Raw genomic sequence first — 22716 nt, 5'->3', positions numbered from 1 at the left:
GAGATTTCCCCGCCCGGGGGGGGGGGTGGGGGGGGGGCCCGGACCCCCCCCTTGCCCCCCCGCCCGGGGAAAAAAAGTCAAAACCCCCCCAAAAAAAAAAAAAAAAAAAAAAAAAAAAAAGAAACAGAGATTTTAACCCAGGTGCAGCGGCTCATGCATGTAATCCTAGCACTTTGGGAGATATAGGCAGGAGGATTGCTTGAGATCAGCCTGTGTAACATAGTGAGACACTGTCTCTACAAAAATAGGAAGGTGAGCTGGGCATTGAAACTACTTTTGCAAAATTATGACTGAGATAGTGAAAGAGATTTAACTTAACCGACTCCATCTTGCTTCTAACCTCCAAGCTGTCCCGTTTCATTCCTAGGCTGAACTAACTTGAGAGAAACTGAGTTTCTAGATCAAAACAAAGACCAACAGCCCTTTCCCAAAGCAGACCTCCTTCTTGCCTGGGACTAGACTGCCTTTGTAGAACTAACATTAGCCACAAGATTAGAAATTATGGTTTAGGAGTCATGGAGCTGGAGGCTACAAGATTCTGAACCTCCCTAAACTGCTCCTAAGATCAGTGCTTGAGATATTTTGCAGACCCTGCACTTGATGGATCAGCTGGCCTCACCCAGATCGATTAACTGGCTCATCTGATCTTATGGCCCCCACCCTGGAACTGACTCAGTGCAAGATGACATCCTCTACTCCCTATGATTTCATCCCTAACCAATCAGCACTCCTGGCTCACTGACTTCCCCCCACCCACCAAGCTGTCCTTAAAAACTCTGATCCCCAAATGCTAGGGTAGACTGATTTTAGTAATAATAAAACTCTCATCTCCCACACAGATGGCTCTTTGTGAATTATTCTTTCTCTATTGCAATTCTCGTCTTGAAAAATCGACTCTATTTAGGCAGCAGGCAAGGTTAATTCCTTGGGCAGTTACAGCATGGCAGCATGGTGGCACACACCTGTAGTCCTAGCTACTCAGTAGGCTGAGGTGGTAGGATGGCTTGCACCTGGGAGTTTGAGGCTTCATCGAACTGTGATTGCACCACTGCACTCTAGCCTGGGCAACAGAGCAAGACTGTATCCTCTACTACCCACCTACCCCCTGAAAAAAGGAGAGAGATTTTTTGCATTTGTCATTTGTCACAAATAACACAAATGACAAATACAGACTGTACAGAATTACTTTGGGAAAGACACTAAACAAACAATACTAATAAAACAAGTAGTAACAACAAACTCAAAAGAAGTTAATGTAATTTCCAGAGTTGCCACATTATAACATGCAAAATGTTCTGTTTTCAACAAGAAAAAACAAGGTATGCACAGAAATTATTTTAAAATGATATGAATGTGCCTAGTATCCAAAACAAAGAACTCTTATAACCCAACAATAAAAATACAACTAACCCAATTAAAAAATGGGCAGGAAGTTGTGGTAGCTCACATCTGTAGTCCCAGCTACTTGAGAGGCAGGATTGCTTGAGCAAAGAAGTTTAAGATCAGCCTGAGCAACATAGCAAGATCCCATCTCTTGAAAATATAAATAAAAATATACAAAATATAAATAAAAAACTAAATGGGCAAAGGACTAAATAGACATTTCTAGGAAGGATATAGACAAAGAGCCAACAAGCAATGAAAATATGTGAACATCATTATTCATTATATAATTAGAAAGCAAAAACACAAGGAGATACCACCTGACATCCACACCCAATAGTTGTTGGCAGGACATGGAGAAACTTGAAACCCTTGTATATTGCTGGTGGAAATATACAATGATGTAACTGCTGTGGGAAACTGTTTGGTGATTCCTTAAAAAGTTAAATATAGAAGTTCTAACTTTGGGAGGCTGAGGCAAGGGGAATCACTTGAGGCCAGCAGTTTGAGAACCAGCCTGGGCAACATTGCGAGACCCCATCTCTTAAAAAAAGAAAAAAACACTGGCCATGCTCAGTGGCTCATGCCTGTAATTCCACTTGAGAGACCAATGCAGGAGGATCACCTGAGATCAGGAGTTTGAGACCAGCGTGAGCCACCTAGAAAGACCTAATCTCTACTAAAAATCAAATAAATTGGCTGGGCATGGTGGTACACACCTGCCACTTAGTTACTTTGAAGGCTGGGGTGGAAGAATCCCTTTAGCCTCAGGAATTGGAGGCTGCAGTGAGCTATGATTGTACCACTGCAATCCAGCCCAAACAACAGATCAAGACCCTGTCTCAAATAAATAAAATAAAATAAAATAAAATAAAATAAAAATATAAAATATTTAAAAAGTAGCTGGGTGTGGTGGTATGTGCCTGTGGTCCCAGTTACTCAGGAGGCTGAGGAGGGAGGATCACTTGAGCCCAGGAAGTCAAGGCTACGGTGAGCCATGATCACATCATTGCATTCCAGCCTGAGTTGACAGAGACTCTGTCTCGGCAAAGAAATTAGAAATATATACATAGAAGTTCTACTTTTAAAAGATATCTAGGATCCACTTACTTCTCACACCATCTCTAATATAATCAACTTGATGCAAAATATTAACATCTCTTTTCTCGTTTATTGCAAAAAAATAAAAAGCTAAGAACACTGGTTACACATCACAATCTACACAGAGCAAGAGTGATACTCCATATGAGTTATATCATGTTCCTCTTCTGCTGAAAACAGAACACAACTCAAAAACAGATCTATGAATGTATGGCTTACTTTGTCAGAATAAAATTCAGAGCTTAAAATGGTTTACAAGGCCATTCATGATCTGCCCTGCTCTCTAACCACCACCACCAGCATGTCCCCAGTTCCCACCAATAACTCTGACCTCATCCCTACCACTGTTCCCCAACTTCGCTATGATCTGACCACAGTAAACTACCATTGTTCCTAGAATAATACATCAAGGACACTGCAAGTTTCATTTCTGCACTTACTATCCTGTGGCTATAATAATCTTTCCTTAGATCACCACACACCTTGCTTCATTTCATTAACTCTGCTCAAATGTTACCTTAATAGTGACATCTTCCTTTACCATCCCTATGAAATGTGAACAATGTCCAGTTCCCTTTCCGCTTTTCCTGGACTTTATTTTGCCCATCACAAGCATTAACATCTGGCATATTATTTACTTTTTTATGTTGTCAATCTTCCCTCATAAGATTTTAAACTCCTTTAGAGTAGGACTTTGTCTGTTTTGTCCACTTTTATACCCTTAGCATCTATAAGAATACCAGACATGGAGGAGGGGGGTGGGGAAAAAAAAAAGAATACCAGACATGTAAAAAGTGCACCACAAATATTTGCTGACTGAATTAGAGATGAGAAACATGTAACAGAAAAAAGAAAACTTACCTGTACTAACATAAAAAAGTATAAAGAAACAAAACTAACAAAAACTGTCTAAGATTATAAAGAATACTATAAAGAGCTGCTAATAAAAGCTAAATAACAGTCCAGGTACAGTGGCTCATGCCTGTAATTCCAGCACTTTGGGAGGCTGAGGCAAGTAGATTGCTTGAGCATAGGAGTTTGAGACCAGGCTAAGCAACAGGTAGAAACCCCATCTCTACAAAAAAATACAAAAAATAAGCATACAAAAATTAGCTGAGTACAGTGGTGTACACCTGTTGTCTTAGCTACCCAGGAGGCTGAGGCAGTAGGATCACTGGACCCTTGAAGAGGTTTAGGCTGTGATGAGCTGTGATCACACCACTGCACTCTAGCCTGGGTGACAGAGCAAGACCTTCTCTGCAGGAAAAAATAAATAAATAAATAAATAAATAAAGGCTGAATAAACATGTCATGTTCATGAATGAGAAGGAAAATACTGTAAAGGTATCAATTCCCCTAAATTAATGTATAAAGCCAATTAATTAATGCTATGGTATTATAAATTAAAAATAGATGGAAGGAACAGGCCTTAGTTCAAAAACAGACTTATGAATGTATTCAGCTTTATTATAGATATGACATTTCAAAACCAGTGGAAGGGCTGGGCAAACTGGCTCATACCTGTAATCCTAACACTTTAGGAGGCTGAAATGGGAGGATCACTTGAGGCCAGAAGCTTTAGACCAATCTGGGCAACATAGGAAGAGCCCACTGCTACTTTTTTTTTTAAAACTTGCCCAGGTGTGGTGGCATGCACCTGTAGTCTAGCTACTTGGGAAGCTAAGGTGAGAAGATCACTTGAGCCCAAAAGTTGCAGGCTGCAATGAGCTATGATCCTACCTCTGCACTCCAGCCTGGGTGAGGGAATGAGACCTTGTCTCTAAAAAGATAAATTTTCAAAATTTAAGAAAAGACTGGGCACAATGGTTCATGCCTGTAATCTGAGCACTTTGGGAGATCAAGGCAGGCAGATCACAAGTTCAAGAGATCAAGGCCATCCTGGCCAACATGGCGAAACCCCGTCTCTACTAAAAATACAAAAATTAGTTGGGTATGGTGCCTCTAATCCCAGATAACCAGGAGGCTGAGGCAGGAGAATTGCTTGAACCCAGGAAGCAGAGGTTGCAGTTGAGCTGAGATCGTACCATTGCACTCCAGCCTGGCAACAGAGACTCCATCTCATAAAGAAAAAAATTAACAAAAACTGAAGTATCCAGACAAACCACTGGAAAATACAAAATAAAATACTGAAATATTTATATAATGGAATACTATGTAACAATTAAAAGAAATAGATTGACCAGACCTCTAAGAAATGTAGCAGAGAAAGTTTCAGAATAACAGACACAATAGAAGGTCAATTATGTAAACACCCACACATACAAAGAAACATGTAGAGAAGAAAAACCTTGGCAGAGTGTGATGGCTCATGCCTATAATGCTAACATTTTGGGAGGCTGAGGTAGGAAGATCAAAAGAAGCCAGGAGTTGGAGACCAGCGTGGGTAACAGAGGAAGGTCCTGTCTCCAAAAAGAAACAGAAAAACCCTACAAGGATAATCACCAAGTCTGTAACAGTCCTTATCTCTTGAAGTAGAGAGGAGTAGAACGGAGAGGATCAGTGTTACAGGTACTGTCAGAGGCTCTTTTTGTTATACTTCACGTTTTAATTTTTAAAAAATTTATTCAGGTACATTTTATTTTATACATAAAATAAACAGGCCAGGCCTGGTGGCTCATGCCTGTAATCCTAGCACTTTGGCAAGCCAAGGCAGGAGGACTGCTTGAGCTCAAGAGTTCAAGACCAGCCTGAGCAATACAGGGAGAGCCCATATCTACAAAATGTCAAAAAAAAAAAAAAAAAAATTAGCAGGGCATGGTGGCATGTGCCTATCCAGCTATCTGGGAGGGTAAGGTGGGAGGATCACTTGGGCCCAGGAAGTCGAGGCTGCAGTGAGCTGTGATCATACTCTTGCACTCCAGCCTGGGTGACAGAGTGAAACCCTGTCTCAAAAAAATAAATAAAATACAATAAAATTTGTATATAACTTGTATAAATTAAAACTTATTTCTAAAAGTGGAGAAGAGGTGCTAAACTATATGTCCAGTATAATCTTGTTTGTTTATAAAATATAGAAATAGATACATAATTTGGCCAGGCGCGGAGGCTCACGCCTGTAATCCCAGCACTTTGGGAGGCTTAGGCGGATGGATCACGAGGTCAGGAGTTCAAGATCATCCTGGCTAACATATTGAAACTCCATCTCTACTAAAAACACAAAAATTAGTTGGGTGTGGTAGTGCGTGCCTGTAATTCCAGCTGCTCAGGAAGCTGAGGCAGGAGAATCACTTGAACCTGGGAGGCGGAGGCTGCAGTGAGCCAAGATCGCGCCATTGCACTGCAGCCTGGGCAACAGAGTGAGACTCCAAGGAAGGAAGGGAGGAAGGGAGGGGGGGAGGGAGGGAGGAAGGGAGGGGGGGAGGGAGGGAAGGAGGAGGGGGAAGGGAAGAGGGGAAGGGGAGGGGGAAGGGAGAAGGGGAGAGGGGAAGGGAGAAGGGGAGAGGGAAAGAGGAGGGGGAAAAGGGAAGGGAAGAGGGGCAGGGGAAGGGGAGGTGGGGGAGAAAGGAAAGAAAGAAAGACATAATTTTTAAAAGGACATATAATACACAGTTAACAATGGTTACTGCCAGGGCACAGTGGCACACAATGGCTCACACCTATAATCTCAATTATTTGGGAGGTGAAGGATCACTTGAGCCCATAAGTTCAAGACCAGATTGGCAACACAGAGAGAGCCTGTACCTACAAAAAATGTAAAAATTAGTTATGTATGGTGGTGCATGCCTATAGTCTCGGCTACTTGGAAAACTGAAGTGGGAGAATTGCTCGAGCCTAGGAGGTTGAGACTGCGATGAGCCATGATGATGCCACTGCACTCCAGACTCGGCAATCCAAGACCCCGTCTCAAAAAAAAAAAAAAAAAAAAAAAATCCACACACATACAATGGTTACCTCTGGGTAATGAGGTGGGGAAAAGAAGAAAGACTTACTTCTCGCCAAAACTCATTTTAAGATGAACAGAAAATTGTATTTTAACTTCTCTTCCCAGCACAAATACTAAAGCAACAGTTTAACTTCCATTTCCAGTCTCAAATTAAACCATAGGCCTATTCCCGTTAACTGTCTTATTTTAGTAAAACAGAAGTGGGTGGAAGAAAGATATGTCACTGAAACACATTAAACTGAGAGACTTGAGTCTACTGTAGGACAGCCAAGGAGGCTGATGCTCAAGTTTTCTTTAGCTAAAATAATGGTAACACTTCACAGAGATTGCACAGTCCAACTCAGCTGCAGTGAATGAAAGCTACAAGAAAGTTTACTGAACTAGTTCTCCATTAAATTTTGCTTAGGCAGCTGGGTGTAGTGGCTCACACCGGTAATCCCAGCACTTTGGGAGCCTGAGGCCAGCAGATCATGAGGTCAAGAGATGGAGACCATCCTGGCAACGTGGTGAAACCCCATCTCTACTAAAAATACAAAAATCAGATGGGCATGGTGGCACATGCCTATAGTCCTAGCTGCCCAGGAGGCTGAGGCAAGAGAATCGCTTCAACCCGGAGGCACAGGTGACAGTGAGCTGAGACTGCACCACTGTACTCCAGCCTGGGTGACTAAGTGAGACTCCGTCTCAGAAAAATAATTTTTTTTGCTTAGACCTCAATCTTATTTCCATTTTTAAAGAGTACCATTAGCATGAAGCATAATACCTACCTACAAGTACTATGTGATGGTTAGGGACTTTCAACCTAAATGTGTATCCACTTCTAATTCCACAAAAGAACACTATTTCCAGTCAAGATTATATGGAGCATGTATATTCTCCCATACTTCCCAGCCTGATACTGCATTGAATCCTGTGCTTTTCTGTTATGTTAACTCATCTCTGAAAAAATACTGTTTCTGGTAATACTGACCAAACCTCAGCCATCTGACAACAGTCAGAACATGTAAAGAAAAGAATAAAACTGAATGCTTGCTAGGTATGTAGTACATACAGTGTTCCCTGACTTAGGATGGTTTAAGATTTTTTGATGTTACAATTATGTACATATAATATGCGTCAGTAGAAACTGCATTGAGTACACATACAACCATTCTGTTTTTCACGATCAGTACAGTAGTCATTAAGTTACATGAGATATTTACAATGTTTTATTACAAAATCAGTTTTCTGTTAGATAATTTTACCCAACTGTAGACTAATGGATTCTGAACATACTTAAGGTAGGTTAGGCTAATCTATTACATTTGGTAGGTTAGGTATATTAACTGCGTTTTGTTTTTTGTTTTGTTTTGAGAAAAGGTCTCTCTTTCACCCAGGCTGGAGTTCAGTGGCATGATCTTGGCTCACTACAACCTCGCCCATTTCCTGGAATCAAACAATCCTTCTACCTTACCCTCCCAAGTAGTTGGGACTATAGATGTGCGCTACCATGCCCAGCTAATTTTTAAATTTTTTGTACCAGCAATCCCATTACTGGGTATATATCCAAAGAACTATAAATTGTTCTACTATAAAGATACATGCACACGTACATTCACTGCAGCCCTATGTACGATAGCAAAGACCTGGAACCAACCCAAATGCCCATCAATGATAGACTGGACAAAGAAAATGAGGTACATATACACCATGGAATACTATGCAGCCATAAAAAACGATGAGTTTATGTCCTCTGTAGGGACTTGGATGAATCTGGAAGCCATCATTCTCAGCAAACTGACGCAAGAACAGAAAGCCAAACACCGCATGTTCTCACTCATAGGTGGGTGTTGAACAATGAGAACACAGGGACTCAGGGAGAGGAGCATCACACACTGGGGGCAGTTGTGAGGGGACAGGGGAGGGACAGTGGGGGGTAGGGGAAATAACATGGGAAGAAATGCTGGATATAGTATACACCTAAAATAAAAATAAAAAAACAAAATTTTTGTAGAGATGAGGTCTCACTATATTGCCCAAACTGGTCTCAAATTCCTGGGCTCAAGCAATCCACCCACCTCGGCCTTCAAAGTGCCGGGATTACAGGCATGAGTCACTGCACCAGGTCTTAACTACATTTCCAACTTATGATACTTTCAATCTATTATAGGTTTATCAGGGCATATTACCATGTGTATTACAAAAACTAAAAAGGTAATGAGATAATTACATATTTCATTTGAATATATATTTGACAGTGGTTAGAAGGATCAGCTAGATCTTGGTCACAACTTCAGAACACCATTTATTGAGATCATTTATAACACAAATTTCACATTATTGAATAAGTAATTCAAATGCTTGAGAAAATGGTAGTATTTGTTCTTGGTATTATTATTATTATTTTTTTTTTGAGACAGAGTCTTACTCTGTTGCCCAGGCTGGAGTGCAGTGGCGTGACCTCGCCTCACCGCAACCTCCGCCTCCCGGGTTCAAGTGATTCTCCTGCCTCAGCCTCCCAAGCAGCTGGGACTAGAGGTGAACGCACATGTCTGGCTAATTTTTTGTATTTTTAGTAGAGACGGTGTTTTGACATGTTGGCCAGGCTGGCCTCGAACTCCTGACCTCAGGTGATCCACCTGCCTTGGCCTTCCAAAGTGCTGGGATTACAGGGGTAAGCTGCCATGCCTGGCCTTTTCTTGGTATTCTTTCTATTTTAAAAGCTTATTTTAACCAGGCATGGTTACTCACACTTGTAATCCCAGCACTTTTGGAGACTGAGGCAGGCAGATCGCTTAAACTCAGGAGTTCAAGACTAGCCTGGCCAATATGGCAAAATCCTGTCTCTACTAAAAATACAAAAAAACTAGCTGGGCATGGTGACACACAACTGTAATTCCATCTACTCTGAGACACAAGAATCAATTGAGCTCGGGAGGTGGAGGCTGTAGTAAGCCAAGATTACACTACTGTGCTCTACCCTGGGCAACAGAGCAAGACCCTGTTTGAAAAAAAAAAAAAAAAAAAAGTTGCATTTTTTCTTGTGCTTAAAATTAGATCTACATTTGGGAAGCTTCTTTTATATAACCCCAGTCAGCTGTGACAAAGACTACTGAATAACAATGAAGTTTAATTTTTTTTTTTTTTTTGAGACTGAGTCTCACTCTGTTACCCAGGCTGGAGTGCAATGGCACAATATCAGCTCATCGCAACCTCCGCCTCCCAGGTTCAAGTGATTCTCCTGCCTCAGCCTCCTGAGTAGCTGGGATTATAGAAGCATGCCACCTCGCCTGGCTAATTTTTGTATTTTTAGTAGAGACGGGGTTCCACCATCTTGGCCAGGCTGGTCTCAAACTCCTGACCTCGTGATCCACCCGCCTCGGCCTCCCAAAGTGCTGGGATTACAGGTGTGAGCCACCTCGCCCAGCAATAATGAAGTTTCTCATCTTCCTGCAGCTACTATTCACAATGTACAAGGAAAGTTATAGTATTAAAGAAAAGTTTTAACCTGTCCTAGGAGAATTCCAAGATATATCAGGTTTCTTTTCTACAAGTGGGTAGAAAGTAGAATGTAGAAAGAAGCATTTCAGATTGCATTAATTGCAGAAATAAGTTGTGACATGATTTTGTTGAACATGACCTTCTTTTCTTTACACTAAGAACACGCAAACAATATCAAAAAGCTGATAAGGATGAATGTCAAGAAAGGGTATTAGTAATGCAGTGCTCTTTTTAAAAAACAAATGCATCTTTTATGTCTGTGTTTAATCACATCATTGCTTTATTTTCCACAAATCAGAGAAGGATTTATTGGGGGGTAAAAGCTGGCTGATCTAGTGTTCTAGATGTCAACTTAAAATCTGGTGCCAGATTCTCATCTTGGGAGACATTTATTCACATGTGCCTAACAATGAGTACAATAATAGTTGCAGCATAAATTGCAGACTGCAACACTACTAAATTATTACTGTTCAACTAGATTAAAATTCATAGGCATTCCTGTTTAATATACCCAATATAAAAAACTGAATCAGGCTGAGCACAGTGGCTCATGCCTATAATTCGAGCACTTTGGGAAGCCAAGGTGGATGGATTGCTTGAGTGTGGGAGTTCAAGACCAGCCTAGGCAACACGGTGAAACCCCAAATCTACAATAAATACAAAAACTGGCCAGACGCGGTGGCTCACGCCTGTAACCCCAGCACTTTGAGAGGCTGAGGCAGGTGGATCACCTGAGGTCATGAGTTTAAGACCAGCCTGACCAACTTGGTGAAATCCCCTCCCTACTAAAAATATGAAAATTAGCCATGCATGGTGGCTGGCGCCTGTAATCCCAGCTACTCAGGAGGCTGAGGCAGAGAAGTGCTTGAGGCGGAGGTTTTGGTGAGCTGAGATCTCACCACTGCACTCTACCCTGAGCGACAGAGCGAGAATACATCTCAAAAAAAAAAAGATCATTAGTTGCATTCTTCCCTCTGTAAAAGAATTATTCCATTTAAATAGTAAGTTCCTTTAAAGTATTTGAAATCTATCTGCAGCTGGGTGCAATGGCTCACTCCTGTAATGCTAGCACTTTGGGAGGCCAAAGCGGGAAGATCACTTGAGACTAGGAGTTGGAGACCAGTCTGGGCAACACAGTGAGACACACACCCCCCCCCCCCCCCCCCTCCCCCCGCCTTCTTAAAAAAAAAAAAAATTTTTTTTTTAGTAAGAAAAAAAGAAACAAGCAGGAATCTAAAGCAGCATATACAACAGTGTTACAAAGTCTAACTGGCTTTTCTTTAATAACAGATGGAAGCAAAGAAATTTAAGAACACTGGCAATAAACTATGTAATCTCTCCCCAGAGAATCACAGAATTTCCACGCTAGAAGGAAACTTACAATTGAAACAATGTAGGTTCAGAGAGGTAAGTTACCCAAGGTCCCAGACACCAGTAATACTAGAACTTCACTAGAATATGTGTAATACACAAAAAAAACACACAAATACACAAATGTATATAAAGTCTAAGAGTACGTTTTGTTTCATAGTTCAGAACTAATTCCCTTTGTAAAATCCTGATGACATCACCTTAAAGCTTTCATTGTCTCCTTATCCAAATTAATTTCAAAACAATAACATTAAAAGATATAGATGATCTGGTTAAAAAAAAAAAAAAGACGAAAAAACATTATAACAGAGAATTCTGAAAAACCCTGCAGCTAAGATTTAAATTATTTATTTGCTACAAATCACAAATCACTTCTTCATTTCTTTTTCTTTTCCCCAACCACTTCTAAAAAGGAAAAAAAGAAAACGGCCACAACAGTGGCTCATGCCTATAATCCCAGCACTTTGGGAGGCCAAGGCAGGTGGATCACCTGAAGTCAGGAGTTCCAAGACCAGCCTGGCCAACATGGTTAAATCCCATATCTACTAAAAATATAAAAATTAGCTCGGCATTGTGGTGCGTGCCTGTAATCCCAGCTACTCGGGAGGCTGAGGCCCCAGAATAGCCTGACCCTGGGAATTGGAGGCTGCAGTGAACAAAAGATGCACCCCAGCCTGGGCAACAGAGTGGGAGCCCATCTCAAAAGAGAAAAAAAAAAAGTACGACAGAAAGACAGAAAGGGGAAGGAAGGAAGGAAAGAAGGAAGGAAGGAAGGAAGGAAGGAAGGGGGAAAGGAAGGAAGGAAGGAAAAGCAATACTGGCTCTTTGTTGCCAGCAATGAGTTGGCTCTGGCTTTTCTTAGACCTATACACAAAGGATGACATATACAAAAAATGTTCCACATTTAAAAACCTGCCCTAATCTAAAAACTTCAGTCTTCTGCCGGGAGTACTGGCTCATGCCTGTAATCCCAGCACTTTGGGAGGCCAAGAAGGGCGGATCACCAGGTCAGGAGTTGGAGACCAGCTTGACCAACATGGTGAAACCCCGTCTCTACTAAAAATACAAAAATTAGCCAGGCATGGTGGCACATGCCTGTAATCTCAGCTACTCAGGAGGCTGAGGCAGAAAATCACTTGAACCCGGGAGGCGGAGGTTGTAGTGAGCCAAGATCATGCCACTGCATTCCAGCCTGGGTGACAGAGCAAGACTCCATCTCAGAAAAAAAAAAAAATTTTAGTTTTCTTTTTGCCACATAAAATTCCTCAGTCTGCAGACAGGAAAGCAAACATGAAGCGCCCAGAACAGCTATACCTATGGTATCTTATTATTGCAAATTATAAGTAAAACTGAGGTTGGGCGAAGTGGCTCATGCCTGCAATCCCAGCACTTTGGGAGGCCAACTCAGGTGGATTACTTAAGGTCAGAAGTCCAAGACTAGCCTGACCAATGTGGTGAATCGCCATCTCCACTAAAAAATACAAAATTTGCCGAGCATGGTAGCACATACCTGTAATCCCAGCTACTTGGGAGGCTGGGACAGGAGAATCGTTTGAACCTGGAAGGCAGAGGCTGCAGTGAGATCGAACCACTGCACGCCAACCTGGACAACAAGAATGAAACTCCAACTCAAAAAAAAAAAAAAAAAAAAAAAAAAAAAGAGGGGCTGGGCACGGTGGCTCACGCCTGTACTCCCAACGCTTTGGGAGGCCAAGTCAGTCCGATCAACTGAGGTCAGGGGTTTGAGACCAGCCTGGCCAACATGGCAAAACCCTGTCTCTACTAAAATTACAAACATTAGCTGGGTGTGGTAGCACACGCCTGTAATCCGGAGGAAGGCTGAGGCAGGAGAATCCTTTGAACCCCGGAGGCAGAGGTTGCAGAGAGCCAAAATCGAGCCAGTGCACTACAGCCTGGGCAAGAAGAGTGAAACTCCATCTCAGAAATAAATAAATAAATAAATAAATAAACAAACAAACAAACTGAGAATGCTTACCCAGTTTTCACTTTGAAATGACTACACAATTATCTCTGCCTACATTCTCCAATTGATCAGAAAGTCACACCAACAAACACCACAGTGGTGAGTACATTTGATCATGTTTGGACAGGCATTATATATATTTATTGCCAACCATGCTGTTAGATATAATTTCTGTCTTAGCACCAAAGTAATGCCTAAGATCAACTAATTACTCAATTTCATGGAATTGCATTTCCTTTTTTGTTTCAATAAGAAATTCCTGGGATCAAGGACAAAATTGATAAATTAATTATATTTCCACCTGATCACAACTGTTAGATTAGGGGCTCATTAAAAGAGCATCATAGCCGGCGCGGTGGCTCAAGCCTGTAATCCCAGCACTTTGGGAGGCCGAGGAGGGTGGATCACGAGGTCAAGAGATCGAGACCATCCTGGTCAACATGGTGAAACCCCGTCTCTACTAAAAATACAAAAAATTAGCTGGGCATGGTGGCGCATGCCTGTAATCCCAGGTACTCAGGAGGCTGAGGCAGGAGAATTGCCTGAACCCAGGAGGCGGAGGTTGCGGTGAGCCGAGATCGCGCCATTGCACTCCAGCCTGGGTAACAAGAGCAAAACTCCGTCCCCCCCCAAAAAAAAAAAAAAAAAAAAAGTACATCATAAAATCAAGTTTGAGGATACATGACTAGAGAATAAGTAGGTTACTTACCTAGAGGTGTAACTCACATGCCTAGTAGTTATTTAATCCTTGCTGAATACCCAATAAAATCGCTATTTTAAGGGAGACAGTCTTCAAATGATAATGCAAATTTGGTTTGGATTTATCATATTTTAAATACATATTTTTGTTGTGTATAAAAGTTATATAACTAAGCAAGATGAATTGAGCACAAATATTACTGCATAGTTCAGTACCACCACCTATTGTTAGTAGCTGTCAAGTAAAAATGTTTTATGTATCTAACGGATGCAACTACATTAAGACATAAAGCTATAAAACCACAGTTGGATGCCTTGGCTTTTCTGAGTCAATATTTGGGTGGGAGGGGACTGACCTAAGAATTCACTACGTCTCGCTAGGTCTGGAACATTAAGTAGGAAAACAGTGTAAAGACAACTATGTACAAGTAGCTAAATTTGGTCACTTTAAGGGCATTCTTTCTACTCCCTCCCTCCTTTGGATTTTCCTGGGGTCACGGAATATTTTATTTTGAACATCTAAAAATACCCTTCCAAAAACCACAGTACTAGTTAGATTACTGAAAATTTGTTTTTTAAATGGAGTCTTACTCTGTTGCCTAGGCTGAAGTGCAGTGGCACAATCTGAGCTCACTGCAACCTTCACCTCCTGGATTCAAAGAAATTCTGCCACCTCAGCCTTCTAAGTAGATGAAATTACAGGTGTTCACCACCATGCCCAGCTAATTTTTGTATTTTTAGTAGAGACGGGGTTTCACCATGTTGGTCAGGACTGGTCTTGAACTCCTGACCTCAAGTGATCTGCCCATCTCGGCCTCCCAAAGTGATGGGATTACAAGCCAGAGACATTGCGCCCGGCCAGATACTAAAATTTTTAATTTAGTTTCCAATATATTACCAGTTGGAAAACAGTAATCTAAGTACCAGGAATGAGATCCTTGGCCTATAAGAAAGCACTTATAAATGTGCAAGAAAAATAAGATCAAGATTTGAAAACAGACAACTTTGGGAAGGAAAAGAGATGGGTTTGTTAAAAATCAGCATTAAAAAGCATCCATCAAGACTAACAGTTAAAACTGACAAATGGCCTAAAACATAAGATTTTTAAAGTGTGACCCCTGCTAGGCCAGGCACAGTGGCTCACACCTTTAATCCCAGCACTTGGGAGGCCAAGGTGGACGGATAGGTCAGGAGTTCTAGACCAGCCTGGCCAAGAAGGTAAAACCCCATCTCTACTAAAAATACAAAAATTAGCCAAGTGTGGTGGCAGGAACCTGTAGCCTCAACTACCTGGGAGGCTGAGGCACCAGAATCACTTGAACCCGGGAGGTGGAGGTTGCAGTGAGCTGCAATTTGCCACTGCACTCCAGCCTGGACAACAGAGGGAGACTCGGTCTCAAAAAATACATAAATAAGTAAAATAAATATATAAATGTGTGACTATTTCTAACAGAAATACTAATTTAATGAATAAAAATCTTCAACATAAAAGTAGATTCCACCTAAGAATGTGGGACATAATGTTGATAATACATTTCATAAACTTTTTGTCAGGTGATAGACTTTTAATGACTCAATAGAAAACAGTAATTTGCAATGTAATGGTTTATCTTTGTTTCTCATACATGTATTGATTTTTAAATAATGGAAGCTACTATATAAGTACATGATAAAATGTACCATGTTTTAAAAGGTAAAAAAAAAAAAAAAAAAAGAGGCCAGGCACAGTGGCTCACACCTGTAATCCCAGCACTTTGGGAAACCAAGGAGAACGGATCAGTTGAGGCCAGAAGTTTGAGGCCAGTCTGGCCAACACGGCAAAACCCTGTCTCTACTAAAAATACAAAAATTAGCCAGGCGTGGTGGCTGAACACCTGTAATCCCAGCTACTCGGGAGCCTGAAGCAGTAGAATCACTTGAACCTGGGAGGTGGAGGTTGCAATGAGTCAAGATTGTGCCACTGCACTCCAACCTGGGCAACAAAAGTGAAACTCCGTCTCAAAAATGTTTTTAAAAGGCTGGGCATGGTGGCTCACACCCATAATCCCAGCACTTCTGGGAGACTGAGGTGAGCGGATCAGAGGTCAAGAGATTGAAGCCATCTTGGCCAACATGGTGAAACCCCATGTCTACTAAAAATACAAAATTAGCTGGGCATGGTGGCACACACCTGTAGTCGCAGCTACTTGGGAAGCTGAAGCAGGAAATTCGCTTGAACCCAGGAGGTGGAGGTTGCAGTGAGTGGAGATCACACCACTGCACTCCAGCCTGGCAACAGAGTGAGACTCCATCTCAAAAAAAGAAATGACCAAAGTTACAAGTTAGTTCCTGGCAAAAATTAAGATTAACATAATATCCAGGTCTCTTCATTCACAATGTAGTGTGCTCTTTTGGTCATGCTGCATTTTAAGATTTTTGGTTTTTGTTTGTTTTGTTTGTTTGTGACAGAGTCTTACTCTGTCATCCACTCTGGAGTACAGTGGAATGATCTTGGCTCACTACAAACTCTGCTTCCCAGGTTCAAGTGATTCTTGTGCCTCAGCCTCCGGAGTAGCTGGAACTACAGGCAAACGCCACCACGTCCAGCTAATTTTTGTATTTTGAGATGGGGTTTCACCATGTTGGCCAGGCTGGTGTCCAACTCGCGACCTCAGATGATCTGCTGGCCTCAACCTCCCAAAATTTTGGGATTATGGGTGTGAGTCACCACGTCCAGGCAAATTTTCATTACTTTGGATAAAATGAAGCAAGTAGGCAAACAAATATTACATGCTAGTGTTACAGGTTGCACGTAATATTACAGATTTATCAGAAAGTCAGTGAGGTATAATGAAAAACAATAATGAACATGGATCCAAAATACCCAAATTGGAGCATATCATTTTCTAACTTATGGGTCCTTATCTCTAGACACTGTTTAAACTGTAAAATGGTATCTGAATGTCAGTTAATGTTACCACTATGATTATTTTTTAATGTTAGGCTTTTTAATAAACCCATTAATACAGAATTTTCCTCCAACAATACTACATCCTCAAATTGAACCTACTAAGAATATGACAAAGTGGAGAGGCTTAACTAAAATAAATCTAAGCTTGGACTCAAGGACTAGCCTAGATATTTAAACACTAATCTCACTAAGTGTTAAGATAATGTCAGTTATAGCATTTAAAATGAAGGTGGCCAGGTGTGGTGATCACACCTATAACTCCGACACTTTGGGTGGCCAGTGAGATGATACCTTAAGCCCAGGAGTAACAAATACAAAAATAAAATATACCGGATGAACTGCGGAAAAGGTCTTTTCCAAAAATTTTATAGACTTTTTGCTAGTTATGCTAAAAACAAAGCAGGATAACAGTGAAGTCCAAAAAAAAGAAAAATGCAGATTGGAAATCCTGGCTCCCCCACTTACTAGCTGTGCAATTTGAACACCTTACTTAATCTCTCAGGCCTCCACTTTCCTCAAATGTAAAACAGAAGCATAAAACTAGAGGTAACACTGGCTCAATGTCTGGATGCAGAAATATTCAATAACCATCATTAAATTTGAAAAAAAATTACTAAAATTTGCTGCAAAGTTCACTATAAATAATATCATAAAAAATCTGAGCCGGGCGCAGTGGCTCAAGCCTGTAATCCCAGCACTTTGGGAGGCCGAGGCGGGTGGGTCACGAGGTCAAGAGATCGAGATCATCCTGGTCAACATGGTGAAACACTGTCTCTACTAAAAATACAAAACATTAGCTGGGCATGGTGGTGCTTGCCTGTAATCCCAGCTACTCAGGAGGTTGGGGCAAGAGAATTGCCTGAACCCAGGAGGCGGAGGTTGCAGTGAGCCGAGATCGCACCATTGCACTCCAGCCTGGGTAACAAGAGTGAAACTCCATCTCAAAAAAAAAAAAAAAAATCTGAATAGTAAATTTTAATTAAGTGACTAACAGAATCCAGCACATACTATGTTAACCTACAAGGGTTATTAATGTATACATTTAATGCCAAGGTGACACAGCAAGGAACAACATGAATTTCCACATCTCTCAATTATCTTAGAGACTGTTTATTCAGTAGTCATTTACTTCGACTATTGTAAAGGATGCTACACATCTGGCTAACAGGTACTCTCCTTCGGTTTTAACTTAAACATTTTTTTTTCTATAGCTCTAACCGTGAGAGGGAGATTTAAAGTGTGTGGCCTCCAGTTACAATATATAAAAGCATATCTATAAAAGGATTTAAATGAATCAACTATCTAAAAATCGTTAAGTTTCAGTTATCTTATCCAGGAAAACTAAATATATATATATATATTTTTAGCGCATTTCTTTTCTTGCATTTTAAGTTTCGGGGTACATGTGAAGAACATGCAAGATTGTTGCATAGGTACACACGTGGCAGTGTGATTTGCTGCCTTCCTCCCCATCACCTATATCTGGCATTTCTCCCCATGCTATCTCTCCCCAACTCCCCACACCCCACAAAAATAAATCTTTTACAGCCACAATTTGAAATTAGCTATTACGTGATATAAAGATTTTGTGCATCCACAAAAGTTCTCAATAAGAGATCTGCTATCTACTTACAGTTGTAAAATTATCATTTTTTTGGTTTGTTTTTGAGACACAGTGTCACTCTGTTGCCCAGTGGCACAATCTCAGCTCACTGCAACATCTGCCTCCTGGGTTTAAGCGATTCTCCTGCCTCAGCTCCTGAGTAGCTGAAATTGCAGGTGCGAGCCACACGCCCAGCTAATTTTTGTATTTTTAGTAGAGATGGGGTTTCACCCTGTTGACCAGGATGGTATCGATCTCTTGATCCACCTGCCTCGGCCTCCCAAAGTGCTGGGATTACAGGCGTGAGCCACCACCGCGCCCGGCCAAATTATCAGTTCTTTTAAGAAGCAGACTGTACTCTTGAGGGTTTAAAAAATCATTTGATGTAAAGGTTTAGATCTGCTTTATTTGCCTATCTTTAATTGATTGAAAGTAAATATTTAAAATATTTTCAATAAATTAGCAGTAAGTTTACTACCTCCTAAGAAGCCAATTTACTAATTGTTCTCACTACTTGTAAATTAGGTCCATAAAGAGGTAAATGGTTTTAAGAAAACTCATTTAACTTCATTAACACATATCATTTCTAGCCATTCTTATCTGTATTCTGGCATGGAGCACTTCACATCATACTAAGGGAACAGCTTTTAGTTTATAAAACACTTTAATCATGAAACTGTCCAAGAAGGATTTCCCCCCTTAATATTTTTTCAACCTTCTCAGATCATATTTAGAAAGCTTTAGTTGCTAGCTACATCACAGTCAAGTTAAAAAGAAACCTCTTAATAAAGCAACAAATTTTCGTAGTATTTTATTATAATATGTCACCACTACAGAGAGATTGTAAATTAAAACATAAATGAATTATAAAAATAAAAAATAGCAGTGTAATTTTAAAGCACATACAAGAGAATACTTTCCAACAATTATTCAACCTAAAATGAAAAGCAAACTGATAAAGATATAATTCCACAGGCAAAAGACTGTCCCCGACTCAAATCTTCAGAATCTGAAACTCCCTTTCAAGATTTTTAAAGTAGTACTGAATATGAAACCGTCATAAATTAACCTATTGGGGCTCTGTACATTAGAGCCATCCAATGTCCTATTAAGCACCAAATAATATCTACCATAGTATTTTCTTCTCGTGATCAAGTTAAATACTAAAACTCTAAGAAGGCCAATTCTTTGATTTTTTCCACTCCTCAAGTGCAACAATAACACTGTAGCTCTGAACTTAAACTCACCCCGAACACTTCCTATCTTGATCTTCATGGATCAATTCAAATCATTTTCCCGTTCTAATAAGAAGAAATCAAGGTGGCACAAAAGGAGTCATGAAATTTAAAAAAAAAAAAAAAGAATCAAGGAACAAACTGACGACCCTTAAAATTTTTCACTCCCTGTACCTAGTGGTCGAGTTTCTTAACTTTTTTCTTGCCGTCTTACAATTTCATCTTTCAAATGGAGACGATGAAAAACACCGAGTGAGATTGTCCACCAAGCTGTGAGTGATACCAGGTCAGCCTGGTTCTCTGCCAGAAAAGACCAGGTGACATTTACTCTTCCTGTAGAAGTTTCTTTCTCTTGTCCCTTCAAAGAACCTTCCAGTATACTGTTATACTACTGTAATTCACCAGTAGTTACAATACTTTGCTTCCCAATGGAATGTCTTTCCTGCACGGTGACTACTCTCTACAGATGCTTTCAAGACCATCCACTCCTCAATTCCAGGACTGTAAACCTCCCTCGCTAGAGGAGAAAAAGTTCCTAAAAGACCGGAATGGATTTGCTGAACTTTCGTCCCAATCTCAAAGCATGTAGACATCCAAGGGTTCCCAGAAACAATGTGCTACAAAAGTACAGACTAAACGGGAAAGAAGAGGAAGTATCAGAACAATACCCAAACCAAACAGCACCGAAAACCCGTGGTCGCCTCTCTCATCCCAGTCTACCGCCCCCACTTCCCTAGTTGCACCGAGGTCTCAAACTCGGAGAAATGGCCCCCAGTCTCTAATTTCCACCCTCAGCAGACAACAAACGCGTCACGAAGAAGGTGGCAGCGAGAAAAGCAGCAGGCTCTTGTTGACCGGAGCCGTGATGCTTTTTCTGCTGGGTAGAAGGCGGCAAGCCAAGGGTTGTATAAAGAATGAAAAGCTGAGCGATCCTGGGGGATGGGGGGAATTAGGGCGCCCGAGCTAATCCCCCGCGGGGGCCCGCTGGTGGGAAGAGACGGGGGGCGAACCGGCGAAGGGACTGGGACGCCGGGCTGCGCTGGGCTTTCAGGTCGCGAAAAAGGGGAGCCGAGTCTGGCAGCCCCGCGGGTGGGTGGGTGGCGGCGCCCGCCAGGCAGGAGACTCCGTGCGGAGCGGACGTTTCGGGAAGAGAGAGCGCAACCCGCCCTCCTCACGCCGCCCGAGCCCAAGCTCACACCTCAAACCTGCTCTTGGTCACTCCGTTCACGTCTCTCCTCATGGGGCCGGCGGGTGCGGCCCGGGCCGGGCGCTGCGGCGAGCGGAGTGCACAGACCGGGGGCCCAGGACAGGCCCAGGAGTTCGGGGACGGGGACCAGGACGTGGAGGGGCGAAGTCGGGGCCGCGGGACGGGAAGGAGAGACCTCTGGGCTCGGACGAGGCCTCCACCACCTCCTGCGGCGCTGGCGGCCGCGACGACTGCTAGTCGCTAGCTCGGCTCTCTCCACAGCCTCAACTTCAACCCAAAACAAAAACACTCCCCACCTGCCAGCAACGCCGCTGCTCATTGGGCAGAGCCGCCCGGGCCTCGGAGAGCCTGGGAGGGGGAAGGGCGGGAGGGGGAGGAGCGCGGCGGCGGCGGCGGCGGCGCGAGACCACCCCTCCCCCACCCGGGGCCGGCCCTGACGGTGCGCCCTGGAGCAGCCGGAGCTTGGCGGCGGTGGCACGACCCCCAGCACCTCCGAGGCAGCTGAACCCATCGAGAGCAGGCGAGGCAGGGAAGTGCCTTTGCGTGTGGAACAGGGGGGCTGTGGGGTGGGTGCGAGTGCGCGCGTGCTCGCGGACCGGAGAGGGAGAGAAGAGCAGGACCGCACTCTGCGCAGGGGTCTGTCCCGCGTCCCCCTCTCCTCCCTCCGCAGGCAGACCGGCACGCACCCACCTGCACAGAACTCAGCCTCTGCCCGCGCCCCCCATCCCTCGTCATTTGTTCCCCAGGAGCCTGTAAGGCACATACATCTTTCCCGGCCACCCAGCTCCCTTCCCCTGTCACTCACTGTCGCCTTGAACCCAAAGTGCAGCAGGCGGTCCCTGCTTGGAGCCATTTTCCTCCTCTTTCTGGATGTCTCTAGATTTGGGCACTGCGGCTGCCGCCGCCGCCGCCTCCTCGATTGCCGCCGCCGCCGCCTCTCCCGCCCCAGTGGATTGCATTACGGGGCGCTGCAGGGAGGCCTGGGGGGCCGCTGCGGGACGCGTGTCTCCCGGTGCATGGCTTGGGAGGGCGAGGGCTGATTGTGCTGAGCTGCAGGCCGAGTGCCCGCCCTGGTCCCAGGATAGCTGCCGGGCGGAACCTGGGGCCGGGGTCTGGGCGGGGTGCAGGGCTGGAGCCCGGCAACCCTTTCTATGGCATGGGGAGGGGCGCGTGTCCGTGGGGGTGGGGCGGGCGAGGCCGAAGGGCCTTTGACTTCCCCTGCTGGGCCGCCGCTGGCGCCCAATGGGCTGCAGCGCCTGCCCATCCGCCAATCAGGGCGCTGGTTGGTGAGAGCCTCGGCCTGACGCCACTTTGGCGGGAGAAACAAGCGTGTGTGAGCGAGTAGGCGGGGGCGTTTTCCCGTAGAAAAGCTTCCTCAGACTCTGGGGCTCCTTGTATCGAAGCAGATCTGTGTCATCATATTATATTATGTTTTAACAACTCTGGTATTCAAGGTCTCATAATTTATGACCGAATTTCTACAAAGGAATAACTCAGGGTTTGTAGTTCGTTGCCCCTGCAAAGAGCAACGAACTACGAAATCGTGTCCTAAGCGTGAAATACTAGAAACTGTATAATAAATTCCAGCAGTCCTGGCAGGAGCAGCAGCACTGCTAATTGTATGCTTCCAAAGCAGTTATGACTTGTTCTTCCTCACACCCCTTTTAATTAATGGCTTTAGCGACTGACTTGTGCATCTAAGAAATTAACAAGATTAACAAGTGCGGTTGATCTTTAAGAATAGGCACATTTTAGCTGGAGGGCATATTACCAAACTCTTAAAGCACTGTACAATTTTT

At 43.0% G+C, this 22716-nt stretch overlaps 1 long non-coding RNA gene and 1 pseudogene across 1 annotated transcript; both read right to left on the bottom strand.

The window, feature by feature from the left end:
* Window positions 1-22334, bottom strand: part of LOC116552607 — a 74063-nt pseudogene extending 51729 nt beyond the window's left edge.
* LOC116552522 lies at window positions 19188-21272 on the bottom strand. Its single transcript, XR_004269426.1, has 2 exons — window positions 20909-21272; window positions 19188-20342 (listed from the first exon to the last, which is right to left on the bottom strand). It is a non-coding gene; the product is annotated as an uncharacterized LOC116552522 (long non-coding RNA).
* Window positions 22335-22716: the final 382 nt, after the last annotated feature.

This window comes from Sapajus apella, unplaced genomic scaffold (assembly GCF_009761245.1).
Source record: "Sapajus apella isolate SASKATOON/1434 unplaced genomic scaffold, GSC_monkey_1.0 scaffold12, whole genome shotgun sequence".
NCBI classification, from domain to species: domain Eukaryota; kingdom Metazoa; phylum Chordata; class Mammalia; order Primates; family Cebidae; genus Sapajus; species Sapajus apella.
The sequence above is the reverse complement of the archived record's forward strand: the minus strand, read 5'-3'. Positions and strand labels throughout refer to the sequence as shown.